This window comes from Callithrix jacchus, chromosome 13, assembly GCF_049354715.1.
Source record: "Callithrix jacchus isolate 240 chromosome 13, calJac240_pri, whole genome shotgun sequence".
Taxonomy (NCBI): Eukaryota; Metazoa; Chordata; class Mammalia; order Primates; family Cebidae; genus Callithrix; species Callithrix jacchus.
The window spans coordinates 61,324,060-61,345,668 of NC_133514.1; the positions used below are offsets into that span (position 1 = coordinate 61,324,060).

The 21,609-nt window shown below is 37.0% G+C and overlaps 1 long non-coding RNA gene across 2 annotated transcripts; it reads right to left on the reverse strand.

The window, feature by feature from the left end:
* Positions 1 to 721: 721 nt before the first annotated feature.
* Positions 722 to 20,837, reverse strand: LOC103787583 (uncharacterized). 2 transcript variants are annotated; one of them, XR_004732920.2, is made up of 5 exons: positions 20,707 to 20,837; positions 17,795 to 17,955; positions 8,820 to 8,862; positions 8,414 to 8,474; positions 722 to 5,415 (listed from the first exon to the last, which is right to left on the reverse strand). It is a non-coding gene; the product is annotated as an uncharacterized LOC103787583 (long non-coding RNA). The 2 variants fall into 2 exon arrangements; XR_613269.5 differs by lacking the exon at positions 722 to 5,415 and having other exon boundaries at positions 6,848 to 8,474.
* Between the last annotated feature and the right edge of the window lie 772 nt (positions 20,838 to 21,609).

Sequence of the window (21,609 nt, forward strand, 5' to 3'; positions counted from 1 at the left end):
CCCTTTTTTTCAGTTGAGTGGGTGACTCTGTCTCCCAGGCATTCCAGGCACTAGTTGAAAAGGCACCCAGATGTTTGTGAGTTTTAGTCCAGAGACCCACTGTGACAGCTGAAACAGCTATGCTGGAGACTTGTGGTGCTTTTCCACCTGGGAATCTCCCGGTCTGTAGGCAGTAAAAATTCCTTTGGAAATGTGATGTTCACTCACCCTATGCATTCTTACTGGGAACTGCACTCCAGAGCTGTTCCTATTCAGCCATCTTGTATCCAGATAAAAACTACAGAATTTCATCTATTTTGTTCGTAGTTTTGCATGTTGATTAATGAAAAATCATTTGCATGACATTCAAATTAAAGCTTTTAAATATACATATTTGTGGGATATCTGTGTGTGTGTGTGTGTGTGTGTGTGTGTGTGTATATATATATATCTCACATTTTAAAAAAAAAGGCATAAAAAATGATAGCAAATTTGGTCTGTAATTAAACCACAGGAAAAAAATGGAGAAATTTGATGTTTTAAGATGAGACATAAAATGATATTTTGAATTCAGACAATGAGCATTCTCATCAAAGAGGATTATTTTATCACTTTTTATAAACATTATTTTTTTGTTCACTTGGATAATTAAATACAATTAATATCTTTAGTTAAATACTGAATATATTGTAAAATAATATTCAAGATGTTCTGAGTCATTTACAGAAAATGTACCCTGTAAAACCAATAATTAATGGCAAGTTAAAATCAATGAAAGAAGTTACTAATAATTTTACCATTAATATAAGATGATATTATGTTATGCATGAGTCAGATAATATTTTATTAAAAATGAATAAAGACTATGAATAGTTTCGAGATGGCAAATAGCCAACCTGCTCTTTTCAAAACTCTCACTTATGACTGTTCCCAGACATCACAAATTGATCATAGCACTCCTTTTATGGGACCTGAACTGAGCCTCATATTTCTTTCCACAACTCAAGGCATCATTACCAATCAACTGGATTTGACACTTGAGATGAAATTTCTTTACCATCCCTGAGACAGACAATCCCTTTTCTCAGAAAAGGGAATTGAAAGAGGGATTATGTGACTTGGCTCAAATCACATCACAGCTTTGTGATACATCCCATATTGGTATCCGTCAGTCTATTGAGTTCTTCATATTCCCTGGTTTATTTTTATTATTACTATTTTTATAGTATTTGATATTTTAGGGGGTTTAGTATAGATTCTACATATAGTATCCATTCAACAAATATTTTTAAATGACAGGCTCAATACTAAGCATAAGTTTCTCATTTTCATTATAAAATAAATGAAGCACATTAACTATTACGGAACTCAATAGATGGTATTTCTTTTATACACTTTTGGCTGAGTGCAGATTCTGAGACACTGGTGCTTAAGGAAAAAAGGAGCACTTGAGTGATGAAAAGAGTGCTTACCTTTTACTTTTAGAGAAAGCGAAGCTGTATAAATTTAAAGAGGTTTTCTGTAAATTCAAGAATATGCAAAATGGTAAGCTGAGATCATAACATTTTAATTCATTTATTCAACTGTGGGATTATGAAAAAATGTAGGTAATAGCTTCTGTTCAATAGAAATACAATAGAAGGAAGAAAACAGCTTGGGTAAAAGTATTAAATTATAGTATAGATCTATATTTGCTGAATGGATAAAGTACTGATGAGGGCATGCAAAATCAGTTAAAATTAAAGTTGGGTTGGGATTAGTTTGGGAAATTTGTGTTTTGGAGTAGAATTTTAGTTCTAAAATGATTGTCTTCTCAAAGAGCCAACAACTTACATTAAATGTTCATTGCAGCTCACACCAATGCATTTTAATGTCTGATAAGCCAGTTGTTCTCTTGCCTTGTTGCCCTGGCTAGAATCTTCAGTACAATGTTGAATAGAGTTGGTAAGCTTCAACATCCTTGTCTTGTTTCTGATACTAGGGAAAAGCATTAAATCTTCCACCATTAAGTATTATAAGTTAGCTACATGTTTTTGTAGATGCCATTTTGATAAACCTCAACCTGATGGTTGAGAAAGTTCTTATCTATTACTAGTTTGTTGAATGTTCTTATCATGAAATGATGCTGGATTTTGCCAAGTGCTTTTTCTTAATCTATTAACATGATCGTCTAATTTTTGTTTTTTATTCTATAGATATGAAGTATTTTTTCAGATATTAAATTAGCTTTGCAGCATTTGGTTATGATGTATGATTCTTTTGCTATGTTGCTAGATTTTGTTTGCTAATATTTTGTTGGTTTTTGCATCCATATTTATAGTTTTCATTTTGTGTAATGTTTTAGTCTGGTTTTGGTATGAGGGCAATGCTGGACTCATTAAATGAACTGAGAAGTGTTTTCTCCTCTTCCATTTTTTTTGAAATGTTTGATAAGAATTGGTATCAATTGTTCTTTAAGTGTTTGATAGAATACAGTATATAGGCCTAAAGCTTTCCTTTGTGGGTAGTGTTTTGCGCTATTCAGTCTATTCTCTTGTTATGTCATTTCAGATTGTCTATTTCTTCTGGAGTCTTTTTCACTAGTTTGTCTCTTTCTTCATTTCATCTAATTTAACTAATTTACTGGTATACAATTTTTAATAGTATTCTTTTATAGTCTCTTATTTCTGTAGGGTCATTAGTAATGTCCCCTTTTTCATCTATGATTCTAGCAATTTGCTGCTTCTCCTTTGTATTGTGGTCAGTGTATTAATAGCTAATACTTTATCGCTTTTGTCGATTTTGTCAAAGAGCCAACTTTTGGTTTTATTAAGTTTTGTTTTATTTTTCAATTCTCTATTTCTTTAATTATAATAATTATTTAGTTTATTTTGCTTGCTTTGGACTTAGTTTGCTCTTCTTTTTCCAGGAACTTAAGGTGAAAGGTTATGTGATTTGATATCTTCTTTCTTAATATAGGCATTTACAGCTACATATTTTCCTTTAAGCATTGCTTGAGCTGCATCACACACATTTTGATATGTTGTATGTTCATTTTGATTAATCTCAAAATATTTTTGACTTTGCAATTTATTCCTTTTCAACCTACTGATTATTTAGGCATGTGCTGTTTAATTTTCACATATTTGTGAGTTTATCAAAATTTTTCCTGTTATTGATTTCTAATTTCATTCCATGGTGGTCAAATAATACACTTTATATTATTTTTGTTTTAAATTTACTGCAGTTGGTTTTATGGCTGAACATGTGCTCTATCCTGGAGAATGTTTTATGTGAACTTGGGAAGAATAGATATTCTGTTATGGTTGGATGGAATGTTCTGTGAATATCCTGTGGGTCTAGTTGGTTTACAGTGTTATAAAAGTTATCTATTCAAATGTTATTCTTCTGTCTAGTTCTATCCATTATTCAAAGTCAGGATATTAAAGTCTGCAACTATTATTGTTATTCTTTTCTCTCTCTGTTTCTATTAGTCTGTTTTTGTGTATTTTGGTATTCTGCTATTATATGCATATAGTTATAATTGTATCTACTTGATTGTCCCTTTTATGTTTTTAAACTGTTACTTTTATTTCTAGCTTTTTTTTGGTTTTAAGGTATATTTTATATGATAGTGGTATAGCACTCCAGTGTTCTTATGAATGTAGTTTGCATGACATAACCATTTCTATCCTTTTACTTTCAATTTATTAGCACCTTTAAGTCTAAAGTATGTCTGCAGTAGATAGCATGTAGTTGAATTATGTTATTATGCAGTCTAACAATCTTTGCCTTTTGATTGGATTCTGTAATCCATTCACATTTAATGTTTTCGTTGATATAGTTGTATTAATGTCTGTGATGAGTAAGAGGTACCCAGTAGGTATCTTTTGAGGAAAAGCTAAAGGAAGAGAGAAGTGTAAGTGATGTGGACCTTTGCCTTTATCTCTTTCAAGTGACTTACATATATATCTAGCATATGGTAAACTCTCGAGTACTTAGGATTAGGAAAGGGGAGAAGAGAGGTCAACAGAACAAGGCACCAGCCACTTAATGCAGTTATTCTAAGCCCAGTACTTACTGCATGAACTTGAGTAAGTCACCATTCTTTTTGAGCCACAACTTCTTTATCTCTAAAGTAGATGTAGTATTACCTACTTTGCAGGGTTGCTGAGAAAATTAAATGCCCTGGTGTGTTCAATGGCACCTGGAACTTGGCCTGGCTTGTGGTACATACTCTCCACCATTTGTTTTTTAGTGTTCCCCTTTGTGAAGGGATTTGAGACTATAGCATTGAATAGACATTGAAGAAGTTTTGTGAGTGATCCAGTACCAGTTTTAAGCACAAATAGCAACTCTCTATAACCATGTACATTACACTTTTGTGTACCTTTATAAAAGAAAAATTTTACCATGTGTCACTTCTAATAAATAGTGTGCAAGCCAAAGGGCCTATTTTAAGAAAACCAGTGAGGATGCAGAACTTTGTTTAAATAAAACAAGATTCTAGATGACTAGAAGGTGAAAACTAAACTAATAGTTCCAAAGTTCATGATAAATGAATTAGGAAAGTAATCAAAAAGACTTAGCAAAGCAATGCAGTTATTCTTCATCTTAATGAATCTCTTAAAGAGTAAATAAAAGGAGAAAGATGAAAGTAATTATTGACTGTGTACCTAGTTGTTGGAGCTGCAGGTATCTCCAAGGAATACAGCTCATAAAGCTGAGGCTTTAGGTGAATGTACATATATATCATGTAGCTGCCTTAGAGCTGGGGAATGATATATCACGTTTACATAGTGGACATATAAATACTAGTTTAATGAACATGTTATGTAGAACTCCATCCTTCTGCCAGGACTGCTGAATTTGTAGAGTGTGTTTCTTCTGTGTTAGGAGGTCTAGAGAGAACATGGCAGTAAGCATCAGATGCTTGAGTTACCTCTCATTTTAGCAATCCTTGCTGTATAGATAAGACTTTAAATTTCCCTGCCTGCCATTGAACAGCAAAAATGTCAGAGAAGACAAATGAAAAAGAAAACATTTTTGGCAAGCATTCCACGAAAGGAAGAGGAATGACCCACAATATTATTATTGCTATGAGAAATGTAATAAATGTTGTTTCTGACTATTGTGTCAGAGGGTGGGTTTGCTGGAGCAGATTTTATGAGTCAACCCAAGAAAATACTTTTACAGTTGGGAAATTCCTGTTCATTTTAATGATGAATAAAGAATATGCAGTTTAGCCTGGTCATTTGGACTGACACAACAATTAAGTCATCTTGTCCAGTAAGTTGTATAATAACTCTGGTTATATAATGATCACATTACTTGATATGGTGGCTGGGGATCAGAGCAGGAGGAGACCATACAATACTTAGGGGCTGGTTGCAGTAAAGTTCTGCACAAAAGATAATGTGTCCAGGATGAAGAAAGACACCAGTCAGCAGTTGAAAGCTGGAACAGAGAGAAGATCTATTAAGGGCAGATTGCTGGGGCCCAAGTCAAACAGAATTCTAGTTCCAGCCCACTTTTCAGTGTGCGCATATCCGGGTGTGTTGAGGGTATTGGAGTGCTGGCTGTAGCTGTTTTGGGAGCCCAAGTTCCAGACACTTGACTAATTTCTCTCCTCACCTCCTGGAGAAGACAAGGTGCTAAATATCTAACAGATTTGGTTAGAATTGACACAAAGATTAAATGTAGCTACTTTTTTCAGCTGAAGCTCTTTAGGGCCTGATACTGAGCAGGGCTGAGCAAGGCTGAGATTGACATATCTTTGTGTAAGTGTGGTAGAAATGACAGATGTGTGGCCCAAGGCTGCCTTTTGGCTTGCAGATACCACTGATCTTTACAGAGCCTTTTGTTGTCTGCCATTAGGTTATGTCAGACAGAAAAATATGCCCCAAGAACAGTCAATCCAAAACTTCAGACATTTTCATAGCAGAATTGAATCAACTATAATCAAATGGATATATTATGTCTAAACCAATCCTAAAATGACCTTCCTCTAAAAATAAAGAACGGTTCTGAAAAAGGTCAATTCTTTTGTACTGTGTGGTCAAGGTCTAAATTATTTGCCACTTAAAATCTTTGTTCTAAAAGAATAATGCTACAGGGATGGTCACTAAAAGCCTGCCTCTTCTGTTGCTTCTGTGAGTCAGAATTATTATACTGTGGTAACATGGAGCCCATGACAGCAAAAGGTTGCCTCATGATTTCTCGGAAACTTTCTAGACCACATTCTGTTTAGTCCTCCAGTCTATGGTGAAAGCTACACCTAGTTTGTTAATCACCGGGAAAACCATATTCTTTCTTTAAATTCTCTAAAGGTATAACAATGAGAAAAGTGTGAACTATGTTTAATTTTGTTTGCTGATATTTAATAAATGAGATAATATGTGTAATCTTTTCCCAGGTTTGCCAAACATTCAGAAAATTTGAACAGTTACGATTGCCTCATGGGGAGAGATTTTTATAAAAAAATTCTATTTTTTTCCCCAAAATAAAATGATGATAGCATATTAAAGGGAAATATACTACCCATTGTGGGTGTCTGAACTCTAGGGATTACAATTTTGGCCAAGATTGTTGGATTTCTACTTAGACATAGTTTTGCTATTCTATTTTAGTGGTGAGATCTTTGTGATAAGGGGCAGAAGGAAGAAAGAGATTATGAATATAGTTTATTTAACAACATATTTTTAAAAAAAAATTTGTTGTATTTTAAGTTCTGGGGTACATGTGCAGAACATGCAGGTTTGTTACATAGGTATACATGTGACGTGGTGGTTTGCTGCATCCATCACCTCATCATCTACATAAGGTATTTCTCCTAACGCTATCCCTCCCCAATTTGCCCACCCCCTGCTATCCATCCCCTAGCCCCCGACCACCCACAAGCCCCAGTGTGTGATGTTCCCCATTCCCTGTTCCCCTCTCTGTGTCCATGTGTTCTTGCTGTTCACCCTCTTATGAATGAGAACATGTGATGTTTGGTTTTCTATTTCTTGTGTCAGTTTGCTGAGAATGATCATTCCAGATTCATCCATGTCCCTGCAAAGGTCATGAACTCATCCTTTTTTATGGCTGCATAGTATTCCATGGTGTACATGTGCCATATTTTCTTTATCCAGTCTATCAGTAATGGGCATTTGAGTTGGTTCCAAGTCTTTGGTATTGTGAACAGTGTTGCAATAAACATACATGTGCATGTGTCTTCATAATAGAATGATTTATAATACTTTGGGTATGTACCTAGTAATAGGATTGCTGGGTCAAATGGTATTTCTATTTCTAGATCCTTGAGGAATTGCCACATTGTCTTCCACAATGGTTGAACTAATTTACACTCCCACCAACAGTGTAAAAGCATTCCTATTTCTCCACATCCTCTCCAGCATCTGTTGTCTGCAGATTTTTTAATGATTGCCATTCTAACTGGCATGAGATGGTATCTCAATGTTGGTTAGATTTGCATTTCCCTAATGACTAGTGATGATGAGCTTTTTTTTTTCATATGTACATTGGCTGCATAAATGTGTCTTTTGAGAAGTGTCTGTTCATATCCTTTGCCCATATTTTGATGGAGTTGTTTGTTTTTTTTTTCCTTGTAAATTTAAGTTCTTTGTAGATTATGGATATTAGCTCTTTGTCAGATGGGTAGATCACAATTTTTTTTTCCCATTCTGTTGCTTGCCAGTTCACTCTAATGATAGTTTCTTTTGCTCTGAAGAAGCTCTTTAGTTTAATTAGATCCCATTTGTCTATTTTGACTTTTGTTGTCATTGCTTTTGGTGTGTTAGTCATAAAGTCCTTGCCCATGCCTATGTCCTGAATGGTATTACCTAGGTTTTCTTCTAGGGTTTTTATGGCATTAAGTCATATGTTTAAATCTTTAATCCATCTTGTATAGTTAATTTTTGTATAAGGTGTAAGGAAGGGATCCAGTTTCAACTTCCTGCATATGGCTAGCCAGTTTTCCCAACACCATTTATTAAATAGGGAATCCTTTCCCCATTGCTTGTTTGTGTCAGGTTTGTTAAAGATCAGATGGTTGTAGATGTGTGGTGTTATTTTTGAGGTCTCTCTTCTGTTCTATTGGTCTATATCTCTGTTTTTGTACAAGTACCATGCTGTTTTTGTTAATGTAGCCTTGTAGTATAGTTTGAAGTCAGGTAGTATAATGCCTCCAGCTTTGTTTTCTTTTTGTTTAGTATTGCCTTGGCTATGTGGGCTGTTTCTGGTTCCATATGAAGTTTAAAGTGTTTTTTGCCAATTCTGTGAAGAAAGTCAATGGTAGCTTGATGGGGATAGCATTGAATCTATAAATTATTTTGGACAGTATGGCCATTTTCATGATATATATTGTTCTTAACTATGAGCATGGAATGTTTTTCCATCTGATTGTGTCCTTTCTTATTTCCTTGAGCAAGTTCTCCATGAAGAGATCACTCACCTTCTGGATCACTTTTGCTGGGAACTGTGGACCAGAGCTGTTCCCATTTGGCCGTCTTGGCCTGCAACAACATATTTCTCATTGTTAAGTAAATTAGATCTAGATATTTAAAATAATTAGTGTTGGGTGATGTAAAACACTCAGATTTAGAGTTTACACTTTTACATCTCAAATCAATATCATTAAATTCATATTTTACAATGTGAACTTCTTTAAATTTCAGATAAACATAATGAAATTCTGACCATTTTCAATGAACCCTATAAATTTTCATGTACTTTGATTACATATTGCTCTCTCTATAGTAAGATCAAAGTTTGATTTAGTGGCAAGAGTATTCTGTCTTGCAGTCAGAATATCTGAGTTCGAATCCAGATGGCTCTACCTATTAAGTGTGTAAACTTACCAGGGTTAAGTTATTTAATCCTGTCAGGTCTCAGTTGTCTCATCTGTAAAATGGAAACAATAATAGTTTCGTCACCAGGTAATATTGGAGATGGAGTTTGAATGCAGCTAGACTAGTGTTGATGCTTGGTAGTACAGCCACGTGGTGGATGTTCCAGGTAACCTTGAAAGTCATATCCAACCTTAGCTTCCTTGACAAATGGGTTATAAAAGGTTCTTTGCACTATTTTTCATTCAACTCACATACTATTGGGCATTTACTATGTATCAGCTGTGTCCTTGGTGGGTATATATGGGGGACATGAGCACATGGAGGAAAGGAATACATTCACCTCTTTTCTGCTTTTTTTCTGTCATGTTCCAGCTCACCCAGAACTTGTCCCTTGACTCTGTCTCCATTGACTGTGTCCAGCATCCTGTGCTTCCTGCTTTTTAGGGCTCATTCTCCATTCTCTGAGGTTTTTCAGAGGGAAAATGAATTAATACTATCAAACACTTAGAGCAGTTTCCTGGCATTAAATAAATACTCCATAGTTATAGTTATTGTTATCTGCCCATTTTCCCTGAGCTGTAACCACATTCTACGGGGTTGGTCACCTTCTATTCAGGTTCCTTCTGGGAAAGAAGTTTCCTTACTGTCTGTGAGGAATTCAAGAAAGATAAGAGCAAGGATAAGAGTGTTGGCATTTTAGATTAAAAACAACTTTGAATATGACCTTTGTTAGATAAGAAACTGCAGAGTTATCCATAGGACAAGCATATCTTATATAATGCAATGTTGATAAGTAAAGTATTATTTGTTATTTATCATAAGTTGTATTTTGTCAAACTTTTCATATTTCTAAGTTTTACAATCAATTTATATAAGATATCAAAAAATGAAAAAGACTACAGAGAAAAGCATCCATGCACAGTCACATATCTTCTGCATTCTCTAAACAACTCAGTTTATTTCCAACAATTGCATTAGAAAATTTCTTACCAAGGAAGAGTGACCTTTAAAAGGAAAGACCTGATAACCAGAAAAACTACACACCGTTTGCAGAGGGATTCAGTGGAATTTACTTCCTCTATTTCCCTGGTCCCTGGAGGAAATTATTCATTCTGGAAGGGCACAGCTGACTGAGGAAGAAAGACATTCGGATTGAAAGAGACAATGCTTTGAACTATGTTTTTGGGCAAGATTCTATATTCTCATCCATAAAGGGAGGCATTTAGACCAGGTTATTTTAAAAAAGCCTTCTAGGTCAAACAAGGTAAGCTCTGCTGTGCTAAGCTACAGTTTGTGCCACTTAGGTAGAAATCATAAAGTTGTTACCAGACTGCAAACGCCTAGCTAGATGAGTCCAAGAACTTCAGCTGACTAGTTCTTGAATGCATAGTACATAGTGCAATACTGGGCCAATCTTCTGTGCTCTATTACACCTGCAGAGAGACACTTTAGAAGAAATGTTTTACCTTGCAGGAGTGTGGTGAGGGGGCAAGTAAGGTAATGCATTTAGAAATGCTTAGAAAGCTGAAAGTGTTTTTTTCTTTTTTTCCCCCCTTTAGAGTTATGAAATGAAGGAACTAAAGACAGAGTGAGGATATTTCTTTGATTTTGAGAAATCTAGAGCTGGAAGAAAATGTAAGGATAATCTAGTGCAGCCTACTCACTTACAATGGAAAGAGCAGTTCTAGAGGTAAAGTGACTAGCCAGTAAGGCAGCTGGTGGCAGACAGATAACAGAAACCAGAAGGTTACAGTTCTGAATTGAGGAACCTTCTGTTTTTGATATAACATCCGAGGCCATTGTGATATTTGCACTTGAAGAGTTCAACTAAAAAGTAAGTCATTTTATAAAAGAAAACTATATTGCAAGTCAGGCTTTTTTTCCCCTGTAAAATGGAAATATAAGTTTAAATATGGGAATAGTTCTACACATCTTTTAGATGCCAACTCTTGCTTTACCACGGGAGGCTTTCTACAGAAATGGCATTTACTTGCCTACATTGAGTTAGTTTGCATAAATGCAGAGCACAGTTTAGTAGTAATAAACTAGGTCTCCATTTTGTAGTAACGAACCGGGTCCTCCATGGTTTGTTTCTTTTCTTTTTTTTGAGACGGAGTCTCACTCTTTTCACCCAGGCTGGAGTGGTGCGGTGGCATGATCTCGGCCCACTGCAGCCTCCACCTCCTGGGTTCAAGCAACTTTTCTGCCTCAGCCTCCCAAGTAGTTGAGATTACAGGCATCCACCAACATGCTTGGCTAATTTTTGTATTTTTCATAGAGACAGGGTTTCACCATGTTGGCCAGGCTGGTCTCAAACTTTTGACTTCAGGTGATCCACCGGCCTTGGCTTCCCAAGGTGCTGGAATTACAGCTGTGAGCCACTGCACCAGGCTGGTTTCTTTCATTTTTAATGACTGTATCTAGCTATTTGTTTACCAATGTACCAATGTTTATTTTCAGCCCAAATCATTGAAAAGTTTAAATATATATATTTCTCATAGTTGCAACTTTTAAGTGAAATGCTTGAGAATATCTTTGTTTATGGGATCCAGAAGGTTTCTATAAGCTCATAAAAATGCAAAAAATCTGCTTATGTTGTATGTGGATATGTCTTCAGGATAATCTGAATTTTCAAAATTTACCCACAGGTAATTAGCATTGGAGTTCATTATCTCTAAGGAGTGTTTGCAGTGGGAATGGTTTGAGTGGGAACTGGCAATGTGGCAATTAGTAGGTGAGTGCTCAGAGAGACTAGATAGAAGCAGGAAAAAAAGGGCTATGCACACTCTTCACATATATTTATATATCTCTTAAAATAATGGTCTGTTCTTATACATGCTCATTTTAGAACATTTCGAAAATACCAAAAGCGCAAAGAAAAAAAGGAAAAAATATCCTGCAATCCTGTTATTCAGAGATAACAACTATTACCAGTTTAGTGTGTAGGACCCTCAGACTGTTTTTTGAAAAAATGTATTTAAACAGTATGTATAAAGAAAAATGAAATCTTTCTTATAATCAGTCTTCTATAATGCCATAATTATATTTTATATAATTAAATACAACATATGCTTTCAATCACATATTAAAATATTTTTTAGGATCATTTGAACCAAATACCATATGTAAAATCTTGATTTGTAAAATACCTTAAATTGTTTAATTCCTATAAAGCTCCCACCTTGCACTGTGTCAGGTATATGTGAGATTTTGCAATGGTAATTTTGTTTTAATGCAGTACTATGAGATAAATTTTTGAGGATACTGATTTGGATTTTTGTAGGAACTTGTGATTTTTAAACCTACAGCACTGGTTCTCAGGCCTACTTATACATTAGAAGTAACAAGTTTTCTTCCCAGAAGTATTCTCGATATGTTTTTCTTTCATAAGGTGAGGAGAACTAGGGATTTAAAAACTTTTAGACAATGCCTTATATAAAATGGTGTAATAAAGTTAGCTGGATTGTGATGGGGTGATGTCTTTTTCACCTCAAGGAAAAATATGTTTTGAGCATAGAAAATTTTAAAATAGCTGATGCCATGGGCAAACCATTTAATAACATTCTCTATAGAAAAAGAGAATTCTATTTATAGAAAAGAACTTCAAGAGATTGGGGGCCATTAGTTTGGTCCATGAAGAACAGAGACAGGTGGGGATTCTAGAGAATTGTGATACTTTATTTACCCTTGAGATTCAAATTTGGTGTTGTGGCCATTATTGGGAGTATCCAAAATAAAAATAATGGGTACACATTTACATGGATGAAGACAGAGGTTCTTTTATTTATATTTATTTATTTTGAGACAGGGTCTTGCTCTTTCACCCAGGCTGGAGTGCAGTGGTGCAATCATGGCTCACTGCAGCCTTGACCTCCTGGGCTCAAGTGATCCTCCTACCTCAGCCTCCTGAATAGCTGGGATTACAGATGCCTATATAAATAAATAAATAAATAAATATTTTTTTTTCTGGCTATTTTAAATTTTTTGTGGAGGTGGAGTCTCACTATGTTTCCCAGGCTAATCACAAACTCCTGGGCTCAAACGACCCTCCTGCCTCAACCTCTCATATTGCTGGATTACAGACATGAGCCACTGTGCCCATCAGAGGTTTTTAAATCTCCTAATCCATTTCAGGAAAGGAGAGCTGAAGGTAGGGAGGATACTCTTGCTTCTGCAATGAACCTTATTGATCAATTTGTATAATGAACACTGCCGACTTTGAGACTTTGCTCACAGCCTTCTTTTTCATGGCATGTCGATCTCTTTACTTGTTCCAATTTCAGGTCTTTCAGAATGCAGCTCAAACTCACTGCACTCTAAACTCCACGCAGAACTGTGAAGTGGGTAAATATGTATTCAGTGCTTAGTGCATTGTCTGAAACATTTTGTATGTATTAAGTACATCTCTTCCCTTCAAGAATTGTAAACAAATTGAGACATAAAGTGAAGAGTAAATAAAAGAAGAAAACGTTAGTATTACTAGAGGCTAAATTGTAGGTCGGAGTGAAGGGTGAGAAGCAGATAGTCCCGCTAATCTCACTCCTGAAAGAAAAATAGGCAGAGTGAAGCCAAGCATGGCTGTTTATTCTCCCCTAGTTAATTAATGTCCCAGGGATGAAGAGAGCAAAGGGAATTAGAGGGAATTTAGGATGATGCTTTGGGAAAACCCCTCCTCATGAGAACCAGGAGTGAAGGGGAACATATTCTCTATTGGTGGGTGCTCATTAGAGAGTTTGGTGTCAATGAATGACTGAATGCATGCATTTAATGACTTGTGGGTATATAAATAGCATTTATTTCCAGACTCAAGATTTTCTGGGTAATAGCTAACAACCCATCATGTGGCTGGTGGTTCTTGCGATCACTGTGGAATTGGTGTACCTGGTATGTTCAAGTGACCTTGTTACTAAATCTTACCTGTACCTGGCTCTGTATCATAGTCCCCAGAATGGGGAACTTGACCTGGTAACCTGAATCATGCTGGCCTCTTTCTGGGGTACTGTTGTCCAGTTCCTAGGCTCTATGAATTTTCTTTAGGTTACATATTCTGGCTCTAATGATCCACTTGATTTTTAAAGACTCAGTCATTTTTTTATTGCATATATTTGGTTCTTCTTGCTTTTTTTTTTTTATTAGTCTGGCCAGCAGTCTATCTATTTTGCTGATCTTGTCAGAAAACCAGCTCCTGGGTTTGATTTTTTTTTGAAGGGTTTTTTTGCGTCTCTATCTCCTTCAGTTCTGCTCTGATCTTAGTTATTTCTTGTCTTTTGCTAGCTTTTGAATTTTTTTGATCTTGCTCCTCTAGTTTTTTAAATCATGGTGTTAGGGTGTTGATATTAGATCCTTTCTTCGCTTCTCTCGTGGGCATTTAGTGCTATAAATTTCCCTCTTTCTAAGGTGTCCCAAAGATTCTGGTATGTTGTATTTTCGTTCTCATTGGTTTTGAAGAACATCTTTATTTCTTCCTTCATTTAGTTATTTATCCATTAGCCATTCAGGAGCAGGTTGTTCAGTTTCCATGTAGTTTGGTGGTTTTGAGTGAATTTCTTAATTCTGAGTTTTAATTTGATAACACTATGGTCTGAGTATTTGTTACGATTTTCATTCCTTTGCATTTTGAGGAGTTTTTAACTTCCAATTATGTGGTCAATTTTAGAATAAGTGTGATGTGGTGTTGAGAAGAATGTATATTCTGTGGATTGGGATGGAGAGTTCTGTAGATGTCTATTAGGTCAGCTTGGTCCAGATATGAGTTCAAGTCCTGGATACTCTTGTTAATTTTCTGTCTCATTGATCTGTCTAATATTAGTGGGGTTTTAAAATCTCCCACTATTATTGTGTGGGTGTCTAAGTCTCTTTGTAGGTTATTAAGAACTTGCTTTATGTATCTGGGTCCTTCACATAAATTACGACATTATAGTTTGTTTCTGTTTATTCACTTATAAACATGTTCTGATCCATTCGCTATGCTACTTTATCCAATCTGTTCAGATTGCGTGTTAGGTACTTGCAAATCCTATGGTTATCCAATTATCCAACATCTGGATTACTTTCAGAGGGGTTGTTGAACTGTGTTCTTCTAATTGTGTGTGTGTTTACCAGCTTTACGGCAACCAAATTTCCATCACTTTTAAGTTCTTGGGAATGCTTCTAATTATTGTATTTTATGACCATTGACAATTAATAAATAAAATGTTGATGGACAATACTGGGACTATTGGGGGACTATTAAACAATTTAACTTTTGAAGAATCACTCAATCCTTAAGAATTTATAACAGCTGAATCCTAATCTTATATTTATCTATTTCATTACTAATTTTTATGAACTGGGACTGGTAAAAAAAATCTTGCTTGTTGTCTCAGTTTACTTTTTAAAATATCTGTACTTAGTGATTGTCTAAGCATAGCATGGAAGGGAATTTTGTATTTATGGTTTGTGGTAGGATCAATTTGCATCATTAATAATGTGAATCACGGCTGTGAAATGAGCTTAAATTTTCCACCAGTGTATATTATGTCCTCCTGCAAGTGAAGAGGTGACATTTGACTCCAATACTAATGGTAGGATATATTTCAGATCCTCTAAGCAGTTCCTTGAGATCTTTGGGAGGAAGGTGCTTTATATATCCTCCAACAAGAAATTTGAGACAGCCACTTGTGAATTACTATGTGCTGACAACTTTATCTGTCTGTAACAAAAGATGTGGCATGGATTATAAATCAGCTTGTGGAGACAACTCAATTTTATGGACTGTCAATCACTTTAAAGGCAGGTGACGTCATATAATAAATACCTCACTCCTCCAAAAATCCTTTTTGGGTGCTCAGACCTTCTGAAAGCTTTGACTGGATTTTCCTGCCTTGGCTGTAAACTGTCAAATGATCAGCAAAGTCAGTGTGTTACTCAGCAGAGTGGCAGGGCTGGCTGCTGTGCTCACACCAATTGGAGGAACAGAAGGGGATGAGATTTCCTAACCTGCTGTACAGATGTGAAACCTGGATTACCCTTGGTGTTCCATTAAGTCTTTGGAGATGTTTCAGTTCATAAATTATAAACGTTGTGTATGTTGTGCATGTCATGAGAGAACAGCAGATGATAATTCCAAGTCTGTTATAGAGGAAGGCCATCCTTTGGGAGGAAGGGAGGTGGGATGAAAGACAAAAGAGAGGGAATTAGAAATGCGTTTAGATGTGAGAAGCTGAAGTAATGCTATGATGACAATTATAGTTTGGAAATGTCAGCAGCAGATGGGATCTGCTGCCACTTGCCAATTGTAGACTGTTTTGGGTCCCCTTAACAAATACATGGTTCCTTTAGAGCAAAGGGTGATTTTATAAAGCAATAGCAGAAATGTCTAAGGAGTTTGAGACTGTGGAACAGCTACTTAGCTATAAACAAACCCTATTGAGAGAGATGTGCAAGGGAGCAAGATGAAACAAGAATAACACATACGGGAGCTGGCTGAAGTTTAAGAATTGTGTGAATCTTACTGTTGAAAACTGCATTTAGCCATGGTCATAGAACATTGCCTAGTTTTGAATGAAACGATCTGCCTTTTGTATTTGGAAAATTGGTTTTAAAGTAATGGCCCAGAAATTGATTTCAAAAAATAAAATCAGAGTAAAAATAATATTTTTCCAAGTTCAATAGACATATATTTCAAATTGCATTGTGCGCCACATTTTTTCAGATGATTTAATGCAAATACAATCATTCCCTGCCTAATGCTCTCATTTGGTTGTTGAGCAGCCACAGGAGCTGGTAAGCAAGCAAACAAAAGGCAGAAAGGCAGAAAGAGGGAAGGCAAGAGCATTCTCAGGAAGTATATTGTATCTTCTGTCCTCCAGCAAATTGCCTGAAGCAAGTACATTCTCTCTCACCAAATGAGGTGGTAAGGAAAAACCACTACAGTTCTAGTCATTGTTCTGTTTTTCATTATCTGTCCCTTTCTGCACAGGCCTGAGGACTGTGATGTATATTAAGAGTTGAGCTTTGTTTCTTTTTTGTTTTTCATAAAGCCATTTGTTAAGTAAAAAATGGGCATAAATAACTAATTCACTATCAGTATATTCTGACTACTTTGTTAAGTGGAAGTGATGGCGTTATATTAAGCAATACAACTAAGTTTTATAATGTGATTAGCTTCTAAGGGTATATGGTCTCGGTCTCTTGGTCTTTCGCTCTCTGTTTTTGAGACAGTCTCACTCTGTTGCCCAGGCTGAGTGGCACCATCAGGGCTCACTGCAACCTTGACCTCCTGAGGCAATCCTCCCACCTCAGCCTCCTGAGTAGGGGAACCACAGGCATGCACCGCCATGCCCAGCTAATATTTATTTTTGTAGAGACAGGGTTTCTCCATGTTGCCCAGGCTGGTCTTGAACTTGTGGGCTAAAGCCATCCATGTGCCTTGGCCTCCCAAAGAGCTGGAATTATAGGCTTGAACCACCACACCCAGCCTATGGTCTGTATTTTTCTCTTGGAGCTAAGTTTGCTCATCGAACTTTGGTTATTACTGCAACAGAAAGACTCACATATCCAACGTTGGGGGAAATGACCTTAAAGCCACACACAAAAAAAACCTTCTGTGTTTTTGGCCAAGAGTCAGTGTTTCTTTTAAGGGATAAATTAATTTGAATTTCAATTTGAATTAATTCAAATTGAAGCTTAATTTGAATTAGTTGAAATTAACTAATTTATATATATGTTTTGGTTACTTTTACTATCAGGGAAATGATAAATCATGTAATTTACTTCAGCATTACTGAAAGCCAGAGGACAGGTTCTGGGTTCAGGTCTAATTTGACTTTCTCACATACACTGTGGAAACTGAAAAAGATGCTGGTGGAGACTCATATCAAGGTGTCTGAGGCTCACAAGGGTCTGTCGCAGAGCAGACCAAATGAGACCCCAGATTGTATGTGGATTTGTTCCATTAATAATTCAAAGAGCTTGAGACAAATGCTGCAGGAGATGACACTGACCTTGCAGAAGACAAGTGCTCTTCAAGGTGTGGCAGAACTCAGTGGAAGGAGTATGGAACGGGTCCATGGTGAGGCAGGCAATTTGCAAAAGAGATCTTTACTTGCAGAGGCAGAGTCCTTGGCCTTTTTGCTGAGGTTCCGGGGGTGTAGAATTGTACCATCTAGGAGGAATACTAGTGATTTTCAGGGTCCCAATCATAGAGATAGGAGCCAGGGGGCTAATAGATGGAGAAGAAAGCCCCTCTGAAGAGCCCCATTTTTCTGTTGTTTGGAGAAGTACCATTCTCAGCCCCTGTAGGTGTATCCCACAGTTAGTTCCGGGGACGGGCCCTGTTGGCCTAAATCAGTTAGCACGTGTTATTCCCCTGGTCATGACATTTAGTTTATGAATAAAAATAGGGCACAAACAATGAGGTATTTTTGAGGTTTCAGGAAGAGAGTTTTTCTATTCTACGAGACTCAAACCAGAGACTATGTGAAGAGCTATAGTTGTCTTGCTACCACGTAGATTTTTTTTCTTTTTGTTTGAGAAAGAGTCTCACTCTGTCACCCAGGCTGGAGTGCAGTGGCATGATCTCTGCTCACTGCAACCTCTGCCTCCAGGGTTCAAGTGATTCTCATGCCTCAGCCTCCTGAGTAGCTGGGATTACAGGTGTGCACCAACACACCTGGCTAATTTTTGTATTTTAGTAGAGACGAGGTTTCACCATGTTGGCCAGACTGGTCTTGAACTCCTGACCTCAGGTGATCCACTGCCTCAACCTCCTAAACTGCTGGGATTACAGGCATGACCTACCCATGTCCAGTGCCACATAGAGTCTAAGCACGGCATCAATATTGAGGACTTTGGAAATAGGAAGTGGAAAGACAGGAATCAGATTCTAGTCATGTAGTTGGAGCTCTAGCATCAAGTTCTCTAGATGGGTTTCCTAGGATGCAGATGCTGAGATAGAGTTAGGAGGATAGAAAGTTTGCTTAGGAGTAATACTAGTTAAAGAAAAGGGTGGCCAGGCACAGTGGCTCATGCCTGTAATCCCAGTACTTTGGGAGGGCAAGGCGGGTAGATTACGTGAGATCCAGAGTTCTAGAACATTCTGGCCAACAGCGTAAACCCTGTCTCTACTAAAATTATAAAAATTAGCTGGACTGGGTGGTGCACCTGTAATCCCAACTACTCAGAAGGCGGAGGCAGGAGAAAAACTTGAACCTGGGAGGTGGAGGTTGCAGTGGGTCAAGATATCACCACTGCACTCCAGACTGGGCAACATGCACTGTATCTCAAAAAAAAAAAAAAAAAAAAAAAAAAAAAGAAGCCAGGTTGGGCTGGGAGAGCTTTTGGACCACAAGGCAGACCTGACAAAAGAGTCTCTGCCAGCCCACTGGAACTCTAGAGAAAAAAATGTCTCGCTAGAGGAGTTTCCTGTTGCATGGAAACAATTAGGTCCTTGTACCAAAGATTTGGTCAATCACTGGTTGTAGCCTGACCCAGAAAGATAGCCTCTGCTCCAAATGCCTTGCTCAGTCTTTGACTTGGGGTTGCATGAAGAGAAACATGATCATGGCTCAGAAGTTGATGTTGATCATTCAGGAGCTGGTAAGCTGGAAGTTAACTAATCATGCTGTGAGTGCTGGGCAGCTAGTCCTTTCTCCAGGGGTGACCTGAGAGGGGCATCACTGTGTCTGCCACACAAGCCACTGAGAAAGTCAGCCATGTGGTTTATGTGGCCAAATATATCCCCTTTTGTCTTGAAATACTGAAATGCAACTAGGAAAGTTCTGACTTGGGAGAAGAAGTGGGGTTTCTGCTCTAAGGTAGCAGATGAGAACATGCCTGTGAGTCTGAGATGCAAAAGCCTTCAGAGGCCGTTGGTCAGCACTGGGCAGTAAGGCCAGACCATCAAAAAGGGAAGAGGGTTTAGTAATACCCCTGGGTGAGGAGCTGGAGAGAGCAGCTCATGTTTTTCCTGTCTTAACTAGGTTAATCTGAAGACCCGTTCACAGAATTCTCGTCTGTGCTTACGTCTGCCTTGGGTGATTTCAATCTTCATGTGGACGAGCTTTCCATACCCTAACCTCAAATCTTTGACCTCATCTACCCTAATGACTTACACCTCGGATCCATTTTAACAACTTACCCAAAAACCCATGCTCTGAACTTCATGATCAATTAGAACTGCTTTACCTCCCAAATCTTAGACTTCAAGAACTCATTTTACAGTCACAAATTCCAATCCTTTCATTTTTCTCACTCTTTCTATAACCAATGTGATATTCAAAACATATAAATGTATCTAGATTTCTAAATCATTATTTTTTCTTTTCCTTGTTCTAATTTTTAGGTCATGTTGGCTTCACTTCATTTCAAGTTCAGCATGGACCCTGTGGTCAGTTTCTTAACTCTGCTCTCCTTCTTCCATCCAGCTTTAAATGAAGTGTCATCCAGGATTCTACTCTCCATCTGTTTGTTCTTCTTGAGTTGTATCATAATTCCCTTGACTTCCACTCCATTATTCATAGAAGACTCTCTTTAGAGTTGACCCATTATCCCTAGACCAGTGCTTTCAATTATCTACCACCAAATTCATGTGGATATTTCACTGTTATTGCAAACTCTGTGGGCCCTAGACAGTTAATTTTCTCTCCACACTCATCAACTTGCTATTTCTGTTAGTTACCCAGCAAAAGGGGCTCACTGCTCAATGCACTAGAGGCCAATATATGACATTAGGTTTTTGAGAAGAGAAAAGAAAAGCTTTTTATATCAAGTTGACTAACAAAGAGAGAGGAGTCCAGCTCAGATCTATCTCCCTGTGTTGACTTTAAGACAGTAATTTTATTAGAAGAAGCTTAAGGGGTGGATTCTAAGATTAGTAGGTGATTGATGAAAGGAAAGGAAAGGTTTGGAAAGTTACCTCTTCATGCTTCTTCATGGATCCCTTCTGCAAAGTCGGGGAGTCAGCATAAAACATACAGTGGAAATTTAGGCTGTAACATCAGCAAGCTCATTCTGTGCAAACCCTAGGTAGCCATGTTGGTTTCAACTGATTTCAGCCAGTTTGTTATCTTACAAGCAGAGGGAGTTTCAGCCTTATATAAGTTGTTTCTTTTCTTATCTGCCATTTTGCAAACTCAAGAATCTGTTAGTCATTAGCGTGTAACTCTTTGGGGCCCGGTTTCATTTCTTTGTTTTCTACCCTTGTCTGAAATACAGTCATCCTAGTACAGCTGGGTTAGTCATGGTTCTCCAGTGATTGCTCACTGGGTTCTGCCTCATTCCTCCCCTATAAAGTTCCCCATCAGTATTTCACCTAACTGGTTTTTGTTTTTTCAGCCACCGATAATTATTTTTTAGATTGAGGTTCAGCAAACACTTTCCTCAAAGGACCAGACAGGAAATATTTTAAACTTTGAAAGCCATATGGATACAACTTTTCAGTTGTATTAGAAAGGCAACCATAGACAACATTCAAACTAATAAGCCTGGCTATGTCCCAATAAACTTTAGAGATGCTAAAATTTAAATTTTATATATTTTTCATATATCATATAATGTTTTTTGGGATTTTTTTTTCCCCAACCATTTTAAAATTTGAAAATCATTCTTAGTTCTTGAACCATACAAAAATGGGGAGCAAACTAAATTTGGCCAAACATTTGCTTACCCCTGGTCTAGATCCATTGTTTTACAAGAAGTTGTAAAAATGAGATACTCTAATTCTACAATGTATTTAATACTGCATTTAATACTGAAATTATTTTATATAGATGTTTGTCTCATCAACTATGGATATCCATAGGTACATTTTGTACAAGAA